The following is a 10,859-nucleotide window of genomic DNA, read 5'->3' as shown; positions in this document are numbered from 1 at the left end:
TTATCTTTTTTCTTAAATATCTTTCCTTTTAGTATTCTTTAGCACATGAGTTGTGGACTAATAAGGTACAACATAAACCAGCTCAATTCTCATTTAGTATTCCTCAATGTAAAGTCAGTGGAAATAACATATACTCTAATTGAAGCTTATGAGCAAGGATACTCCACCAAGCGACATATCTACTAAGCGCAACACTACTACCACGTTTTCCTTTCTATTTAAAACTCTTTCTGAACCAAAGCTAGGATTCCTTGTAAGTTGAAGTCCTTAAAATTTGACCATCCATACATATAAGTCTTTCCACTCAAGCAAAATTAAGCACTAAGAGAGTAATAAATCACAAGGCAAGAACACTTTAAAAATTCCCATTACCAACTAAACTCCTTCACTTGTAAGTATTTCAACCCAATCATATCACAAGTCGAGGCTATCACAAGGCCTACCCTTGATAAGTACCTCTAGACATATTAAAATCTAAAAAAGGGCAGCCTGATCTACTAAAGATCTTGCTATGTGCGGAGATTGGGAAAGGTCCCAACCATAAGATGTATTGTGCAAAGCCTTACCTTGTTTCTTCTAAGGTCTTTGTCCAAGTATTGTACCCGTGACATCGTGGTCACATGGCAAAAACATTGCCGGTTACTCCAAGGATCCCCTTCAAACATACTAAAATACAAAACACCAAAACCATAATTGATCAACCACTATTCCACAATATAACCATTCAAAAAGATTAAACCTAAAATGTAACAATATCCACAATACCCATAAGAAGTAATTCAAATCTAGGAATATACTCTAAGTGGGTAATAACATAGAATCTATTCACTCGATCCACCACTAAGAAATCATCTACAGGGTAGCAATCAATATTAGTAGACCCAGCAAAGCACAAAACACATATCAAGAGTCAATTCCAAAATAGCAAACACATAATAGAATAAAGAATCACTGTCAAATGCTACCAAGCTAGATCAAAGGCGGACTAAAACCATGCGTATCGCTATTATACCAGAAACTCTTGCCTCAAGTCCATCTTGTGGAAGATAATACTAAGACCTGTCATCTCTCAAAGGCACTGATGAAAGATCTTTCTATCTACAATATGGGTGATCCCTCTTATAGTAGCCAAGATCTCTATATAAGAAGTAACCCAGAAAAGTCAAAGCTCGCTGAACTAGTCTTCAAAAACCCGAATGGCCACCTTGATATAGCTCTCTCCAAGAAATACCATAAAGATCTTGACGTCCATCGTGCATATTGCCATGATCATAAAATCCATAGGATTTCTGGCCTGCAAGCCTCCTGTATCTTCATACAAACTTCCCTAAAAACATTTGAGTAAATTGTTCCCATGAAAGAGGAGGTGATCCAACTTGTCTACCCTTTACAAAGGCCTACCCCACTATCTAGTTGGCCCAAGAAAACTGAAAGAAAGTGATGTCTACTCCATTAGAATCCACCAAACCCAAAATATGCAACCTCTCATAACAACTAAAAAAAACATATAAGCATCATATCGAGGTTCTCCGTCAACACAAGGTAGACATGTCCTCGTGAACTCTACAAACCAAATCTATCCTTCTATGGACATAATGGGTAAAGTCACTGGATGTGAAGTAATGTTTGACAATACCTCAATAATATTAAGAGACCCCGTAGTAGTCATATATGCATCTAAAGTCTAAAGCCTTGACGTAGCACGCTAAGAAAAAATAGGAGCCACCCTCAAAGGAAACCCAACGCTTGAACCAAATAATACCCAATCTTAGAGATATTTATGGGTAGTGTCTTCACTGGCCTCAACCTCTCTACCTTACTAGACCTATCACTATTAGAAACCTGAAAAATTAAAGAGGTAACTCTAACTTGACTTCTAGCTAGTTCGGACACCACAATTAGACCTCTGCCTTAAACTCTGCTCCTACCACACACCAAAGACACTGACTTTGAATCTTTAGCTAAGGAAGAATGCATGCTCACCGTCTATGACAGAGTGAATAAGAGATTCTAGGTTATAAAAATTTATGAACACATAACACAGAATAAGGAAATAGATTCTCCTAAAATCATGTAGCCTTCTGAATATAAATAATAGATGTCTCTGCGCTAATCCGTATGAATTTACTAATCTCGTCTTGTATTAATAAGACCAATGAACATAGGGCTCTGATACCAATTTTTTATAACCTATAAGAAAGTGATGGCACTTGTCATAACCTCTAGACATGTAAGACTAACCCTACCCAAAAAATATGAATATAATAAAATCAAAAGAAAAAGCAGACACTACCAGAATTAGATCTATGGTGATGGTTGCGAAACCGTTGCAATAGAAAAAAACTGTTGCCATAGACCTATCGTAACGGTTCTGCAAGCGTCCTATAGGTGGACATTGCGATAGGTCTATGGCAACGGTTTCTACGATGGTTCTCAAAACCATCGCCATAGGTAGAGCTATGGTGACTGTTTCTGACAATTGTCGCCTTAGGTAGACCTATTACGATTGTTATTTTTTGACTTATTGAGGCGTCTATTTTCATCTACTGCAATAGTTATGAACCGTCGTAATAAATGCTATTGCAATAATAGCTATTGTGACGCTTTTGTTATTATATTGCAATGCTTTTTGATTGCCTATTACAACTATTTCATTGCTTATTAGAATGCCTTCTTTTATCTATTATAATGCTTATGAACTGTTGCAATAGATTCTATTACAACAACATTAAACCGCTGCCATAATATTTATTGCAATGACATTAAACCATTGCAATGGGATCTATTGCGATGCTTTTGTTATTCTGTTACAATGCTTTTTGACTTCCTATTACAACAATTTATTGATCTATTGCAATGATTTTTGCTACATGTTATCAAATTGAAATTATTTATATAAAATAGTCACTTGTATTAATGTAAATTTTTATTTACATACATAATAAATGTTAACACAATATGTATACATGAATATAATACTATCTGTATACAAATCAACACTTGGAGTCCACACACTCCTTATAGACAACAAAGAGCACTACTCATAAGCACAATGAAGTAAACTTCCTACCTACACCTTTAACATATTCTGAATAGCAGATGTGGTCAACCTAAATAACTGATGCTTCAAAGAAGCTTTGCCAGAGTATTACACTACAAGGCCTTTGAAGATTCATGACTTAAGTCATCTTTTGCAAATGTTACTGAACCTCCATTTTGTTCACCATTGGCATTTGAAGCTCTCTTTAACTGTGGAAACACAACATCATTAGCTAAAAGTCATACTTCATTATGGCAAAGAAGTATGGATTCAAAAATAAACATTAACACCTACAACTTTGTTAACTTGAACAATATGGAAAAAATTATTACTTTCATTATTGACGACAAGTAATAGAAATTTGTTAGGTAGCATTATGGTTCTTATATAATAAATTAATATCCAAAAAGGCAGCAAGCAGTCATAGTAGCAAAAACTGTCTCTATATTAGCATGCACTTTCAAACTTGCAAATTCATCAGAATAACTACCAAAGGCTTGTAATATGTCTATTGTCGATAACATAGCCAAAGGAGGGAAATTACATTGAGATAGTGATCTGGAAGGAAAATGGGGCATCGGCGCCCTCAAGATTTGATAATGGGAGAATATGGTCATTTTTCTCACATATAAAGTTTATTATCTGAAATAGAACTTCATGCAGAGGCAACCCGTAGGTTCCACATAAATGAAAAATTACTACCTTTCTCTGCATACCATTTGGGAACCTGCCGAATGGTATACAACACCAGCCACTTAATATGGAGCAATTATTGGCTTCTAACACATACATGAAAAATTATTACCTTTCTCTGCATTCCATTTAGGAAGCTATTTCTCTCTTCTCAATAGTTGTTTCTCAGTATCTATGCAAGGTAACTCGTAGGTTCTACATTTTTAAACTACTTTGTACTCGAATCTTACAACTCTATTTCGAAGCTACTCATTTCAATAGCAAACAAAAATAGAAAAAGTGATGAGCTTACCTACAACAAAACTCTAGCGCATGCATGCACAAACACACAATGTATATATATATGAGCATATGTGTCTGTGTTGAATCACTTTGTACTCAAATCCACTAACAAACTCTATCACAAAGCAAATCAACTACTCAAGAGAAGATTAAAACATCGAGAGCTGATTTTAGCACCTGTATTGCCATAGGGCTATTTCTTAAGATCTCTCTACACCACTTTATTGTCTGTGACTCCCAACTTATTCAACTATAAAAAAAAAAAATAAGACATTATATCTAGATTTGTTGCCAATACTATGTTGAGCCAATTGATGAGTATGTTGTGGTACTAGATTCTTAGGACTTTGAATTCTTGTAAACTAGGAATTATAGGAAATTGGAATGTTAATTTTTACTTTTATTTTTGTTTCTCTATGGTTGTTACACTAACGGTAGCTCTTATAGTTAAGAAAGTAGAGACAGTTGATAGACTCATTGGAACAACAGTATTCACAAATCCCATTTTCTCTGCTTCGGTGGTTGTGTAGAACCTTGTCAAAAATGATATTTCACGATCCTTTTTTTGTCCAACCTGTTTAGCCAACATAAGATTAAACCAATATAATCGGAGATACTTAACTAGTTTTTACAACAGTGCTTGATCAAGAAGTTCAATTAACATGAAAGGAGAACTACCAATCTGTTATCCAAAAATTGTTAATAAAAATATCTGGCATAAAATAACATACTAACATGACTAGAACTAAATCCCAACAAGTAATTGGTATAATGTCAAAGCTAAAAAGTTAGCTTCTTATGCTGGAGAAACCTGGAAAGGAATGAATGTCTTCCCACTCATGTATGACCATAGAACTTTAGGAATCTCGAATCCATCCTCTTTCTGGTAGTTCTCAAGTATCCAACACGTAGTCCTCTCTATCGGTGTAAGGATGGAGTTGAATAAATGCACGTACTGATTCACTTTATCTTCACCCTAAGGAAACAATTATGTTAGAGTAGTACAGATTTTTATGAACCAAAATATATAAAACAATGGAAAATGAAGCTGAATTGCAAAGCACCTTATGTCCAAACCAAATTTCTAATTTCCTCGACTGATAGTTTGTGCAGTTTGAGTAGGACACAAGCTCTCTATAAGTAGATGATGCAGGGAACCACCCCTCCAGATCATACTTCTTTGCTAATGCATTATTCAGTGTGCCAGAAATTATAGCCACAGTTTGGTAAGAAAGCTTTAGTTGTGAAAAGTAAATAGCTATGTTTAAAGACACTGGGAACCCGAATCCATTCCTGAGCTATAGAAGTTAGAAACTAAATCTTTTTCTTAGATAGTGTTCCCAGAAATTTCAAAAAACAAATGTATAAAGTTCTTTTGTGACAGCTCAACACCACCAATGATAGCCACAATTTGGTAAGGAATCTTTAGCGATACAAAGAAAGAGCTACTTTTGAATCCAAAAATTACAGCAGGGTATGTGAAGCCAAGTTTGAGATTAGCCTAGTAACAGATAATATGACTAAGCAATAGTAAAAGCCTCGACTAACTAATATTTTAAAGTGATACAGAATGCATTAGTCAGCTATAGAAGTTATTTCGGACTAAAAAATTCTTCCAGATAATGCTCTTAGGAATCTCAAAGGTATAAAGTTCTTTTGGATATGCAAAAATACCAAAATTATTGAACTTACTAACCGTCTACATAAAACAAAAGGCTGAGACCCAATAAGCAGTGGCCACGTAAACAACGCCTCTCCCATTCTTTAAAGCAGCTTCAAAGCTCATACTTCAAACAGACAGGCAATATCCCAGAAAATAGAAGAGGAAATTAGACCTATCTGCTGAAAGAATTCATCCGAGTTTTTAATCATCAACTTTGCCGTTATTTATTTGACTTGTATCCTCACCAAGATTTATTGAAGAAAAAGAACATGATTCAGATTCAACTCCAATTTGAAATTTCAAATCCTACTTACGATTTAATTAGGTATAAACTATACTAATCATAAGTCGAGCTGATAGATGTGCTGAACTTATAAGCTTTAATTACAAGACACCAAAATATTTGACAAGATGAATACAACAGATTAATTCAACAACTAAATAGAACATTTACCTCTTTTAGCCTGCACAATTCATTGGTAATCTCATTGGAATCTCTCTATAAGTTATCAAGCTCAAACTTTCCTGAAATATAAACGAACATTCATTTAGATATTATGTGAAGTTGTCTGAAGTTGCACGCATGTATCTTTCCACTTTTTTCGTCGTTCTTGAGTCTTCTACTATAAAAGACCTTGATCCTTAATTTGCAAATACATCAAAAAATAGAAAAACTTTTTCGCTTGTATGCAATTCAAGTCATTCGCAGTTCCATTAATCAAGTAAAACCGTACCTATGACAAAGAAGTTACATCATTCATTAGCTTAGCACTTTTTAACCACTGAGGCAACTGAGGTCGAGGAGATTCTAATTTAGCTTCATATGATGAATTCTCAAACTCAGATATAAGTTTTGCCAACTCAAGGTCATACTTCTCCTTGCACTGGGGGCAGCGCGACGTCCGTAATCTCGGATTTACATTCTCCAGCATACACCTAGGTAGTGCAGGCAACGGAGCAATAAAGCTTTTCAGTGGGTTCGAAGGATTGAAGGAACTTCCAAGAAGTCTTTCATTTCCAATCCTAAAAAAGTACATAGGGAGTACCAAATAATTAAATAGAGTTGACTGTAGTTAATAATCAAACCTCTGTTAGCGTAACCAACCTGAATTTTGGAAAACTAACGTTTCATAATTATCTTTAATAAGATTGCAATTACCAAAACTTATATGTTATAAAGAATTAAAAAGGAAAAAAAATAGTTACCAATATAATTTTTGAGAAGTTCAATCAACCAGCAGTAGAAGAGGAATGATCTGGTACAAGTAAGACACAAAATATATGAATCCTCACATTAAGCATCACAAGAGTAATCACACCATCCTTGAATATGAACTGGAATTTAAATAACTAACTAGCTCAACCAAGGTGAACGCAAGATGGCCCGGGCACCACCGATATAACAAAGGGAAAAAAGGACTACTCATCTCAACTAGCTGAAGAGAAATAAGCTCAAAGTTGTTTATTTTCCACTAGATCTTGAGTGCACATATGTGGATATTTTAACACCTACTAATAAACCTACATTTGAACTGTAGATATTCAATTAAAGCTAACACTGAGGCACAAACAAAAGAAAGCAAACATAGTTTGTAATTAATCTAGCATTTAAGATCTAGATGGCAATCAGCTACTTGCAGATTTATCACGGAGATATAACCTTGAACTAGAATTACTTTAGTACTTTAACAAGTGAATTGAAAAGTCTGAAAGTGTTAACAATAACAATAAGCAAATAGATACCTTCTAGTTACTCAACATCTTTATAGTAGCAGGGTTAAAATATAACTGTACGAAGTACAAAAGCATTAGTAAGAAGTGAAAGACGATAATTGAACTCCAATAACATGCACCAACACTTAAGGATGAGATAAGAAAGTGAATCCCTACATCAAAAGCACAAACGACTAGAGTACAGAGGCAGAGGACATGAATTCTAAACTACCAATAGTCAACATGAAATTTTGATGAAAATAATCATAGCAGATAGAGAATATAAGAAATCTACAAGGTTAAACAATTCCACTTAAATTGACAACTAAATCTTTTCATGCCAAAGTTCTAACTTTTAGGGAAGATACTCGATTTACATTCTGATCTAAAGCAACAAAAGAAGCTAATAAAAGAAAATCTTCTTGTAATGTGTTTTTTAAGTTAAATATATGTAATAAATAAAAATAACAAAAAATTTAAATCCAAGGGATCCTAGATATAAAGTGTCTACTTTAATATGCGCTCTTTAAATAGTTGAGCATTTATATTCTATGTACAGTTTCTATGTGAGTATTTGGCTAAATGAGTGTTGAGATCTGGATACTCAAATAGCAACTACTCCTTAATCTCAAACAAGTAGGGATCGTCTATACGAATCCCCAGGCCTTAGTTCCAAACAAAGTTGAGGTCGGTTAGATGAATCTCCAGCACACTCTATCCTTCCTAAACCCCATTTTTGGGACTATATTGAACACTTGTTGTTGTTGTCTAACTCAGGAAAAGAAAGTACCTTTTCCAAATTGATCTTTGAAGTAAACACTGCCTATGGATATTCTTTTAGCATTAGCTATAGTATCTATCATCTCAAAACCTAACTGCCAATTCAAATATTTGAGTCATTACGGATTATAAAAATCACATCAAACATAGAAGAAGAAAAAAAAAAGAACGCACATTATGATGAGTCCCAACATATCATTTCCTAAGGCTACCAAGGCCAACAATGAGCCATGGTTGTGGCGGTGTCTTAGGTTTCTTCTACTGTGGGACAGATGAGGTAGTCATTAAACACGATATTTGGTATAATAAGCCACTTGTGGAGGTGTTTCTCCTCTAATACGAGGTTGAAATTAGGGTTTTAGCTGTAGAAAAGGAGAAAAGGCAATGTCATAGGACCATAGAAAATGGTGCAGTGCTAGAAATTGCACATACTGGCGGTTCATTGAGGTTTTTCATTGATATCATCGATGTCGAAACCCTTAAACTGGTGGTGCTCGATGGACAAAAAAGAGAGGTGGTGGAGAAGGGAAATAAGAGAGAGAGAAAATTAGTGTTTCACCATTATAGAAAGAAGAAGGGTTTAGATTTAATTTCTTTCTCTATGCTTCTGATAAAAAGTATAACAAATGGAATAATCTTCAAATTGGGAAAATAAATCCAATGCAATAGCTTTTTTTTCAATAAAGTGTTGCCATAGGTGACTCTATGGCAACAGTTCATTCAACCATTGCTATAGCACACCCTATTGTAACACTTATCCATCAATAGCAACGATTATAGCATTAACGAGTTCTACTACAACAATTTTTTTAGGCAACGATTCTAACCATTGTAATAGACCCTCTAAAGCAATGTTTTTGGAACCATCGCCAAAAAGTTCATTGTAGTAGAGGTAATTTCTAGTAGTGAGAAGAATTGAAGTAACCCCACTACCCACCCTCTACCTATATATATATGAGACATAAGTCTTAAACATACATATCAAATCTGGTTGACACTAATATGAGACTGTAGCACAAATAAAGAGTAATAGTTATTGTCTAAACTATCTTAAATGTAGTAAAAAGAATAAGATAAAAGTAGGCATGATCTAGGTAAGATAAAAGTCTGCCAACACTACCTCAGTCTCCACAACGTCAATGCTAGAAGAAATTAATCTATAACATAGTTTGATTCATACAAGCGGTGAAAAATAAGAAAAGGGAAAGAAAAGCAAGGGTGAGTACAAACCATGTATACTACCAATCATCGATAGATGACCCTACTCTAAAGCAATAGAGAGATACCACCCTAACTACGCAAGGTTTTCCAATAATCTATAATCGAGTATGTATATCACTTTATCCTAATCACGGTAACCCATCATAATGGTCAATACACTAACCATCAAGAGGGTTGGTACTTTAATCTATATGAGTCAACACTAGTCATTCTTATGATCAACAATTTAAGGGATGTTGTTTATGAAAGACACTCATTAACACATATCAAGCTTAACAAATTATAATCAATCATTATTATGGGATGAAACTAGGAGAATGCATATATAAAAATGCATAACATTTCACAAATAAGTATTGCACAACTATTTTGCTAATCAAACCACAACCATACTGCTTGTCTCATAATACCTTAACCTCTAAACAAACATAAGATGATATAAGACAATGTAATAAGGTTAAATAAATGCTCGGACACAATATCATAAAGAAAGTTCTATCATGGTAATATAATACAAGAATAAATTTTAACACAATACCAAAGCGTACTAAGAAATCTCAATGCAATGAAAATGATGAATTACAATATTGTGATGATGATAGGATAATGATAAATTTTGAAAAATTATTGCATAAAATTCTATATACATCTATCAGGCAATGTTGCTCTCAAAGTAGGACCCATAGGTAGTTAGCGGCCCATATAAATTCTATATCTCAATTCACCTCTTCAGCTAACGTTTGCGGATAAAGGTTACCATAATATCTCATAACATCCTTGAATAATATTCACAAATCAACTTTACCATATTATCTTATGAAATTTCTCAATCATCTATGTCAGCAAGTAACCTTTGGCCAAGGGTTTTATAAAAATAATCATTTCTTTGAATAGTCGGTTGAAATATCATGAACGTGTATTAATAATATAAGGATGATATGTCCACTACAAAAACAACATGAATATATGAATAAATTCATTACAAGTATAAGTGAACTTAGAACTAACTCTATATAACAGTGTTCCATGATGCAACCATCGTAGGGCACTACTACTATAAATAGTCATGCATGATATCAAAAATATCATTTAAAGTACCTCATTCGAATATTATCAACATGATAAAGGCAATCTATGAACTAACATTATCTATGATAACAAGTCAGTATCTTACTGGATGACACAATAATAAATATGGAAATTAAATGCACAATCATAGCCAACAATATTGACTCAATCCACTAATCGAGAATCACCATAGTATATACTCCAAATCAGTAACATATAAGCCGCCACTTGAGCACACAATAATAATATTTTCCCCTCAATAATAATGTTCACACAATCCCACATATGGGCAATAGTGAAAATAACAACAATCCCTAAGATTTATATCACGAAACTACAGAAATATAACTTATTACATACGATAAGTCTCATCCACTATTACAAGTCCATTTATACTCT

General features: G+C 34.0%; 1 long non-coding RNA gene across 2 annotated transcripts; it reads right to left on the bottom strand.

Annotated features, from left to right (window-relative positions):
- Positions 1–2,908: 2,908 nt before the first annotated feature.
- On the bottom strand, positions 2,909–8,877 carry LOC107856426. 2 transcript variants are annotated; one of them, XR_007044972.1, is made up of 7 exons: positions 8,346–8,877; positions 8,182–8,266; positions 6,885–6,934; positions 6,413–6,701; positions 6,133–6,203; positions 4,827–4,991; positions 2,909–3,249 (listed from the first exon to the last, which is right to left on the bottom strand). It is a non-coding gene; the product is annotated as an uncharacterized LOC107856426 (long non-coding RNA). The 2 variants fall into 2 exon arrangements; XR_007044971.1 differs by lacking the exon at positions 2,909–3,249 and having other exon boundaries at positions 4,656–4,991.
- Between the last annotated feature and the right edge of the window lie 1,982 nt (positions 8,878–10,859).

Source organism: Capsicum annuum, chromosome 9 (assembly GCF_002878395.1).
Source record: "Capsicum annuum cultivar UCD-10X-F1 chromosome 9, UCD10Xv1.1, whole genome shotgun sequence".
In the NCBI taxonomy this organism is placed as follows: Eukaryota; Viridiplantae; Streptophyta; class Magnoliopsida; order Solanales; family Solanaceae; genus Capsicum; species Capsicum annuum.
Note: the sequence above shows the minus strand (reverse complement) of the source record. Positions and strands in the feature narration are given on the sequence as shown.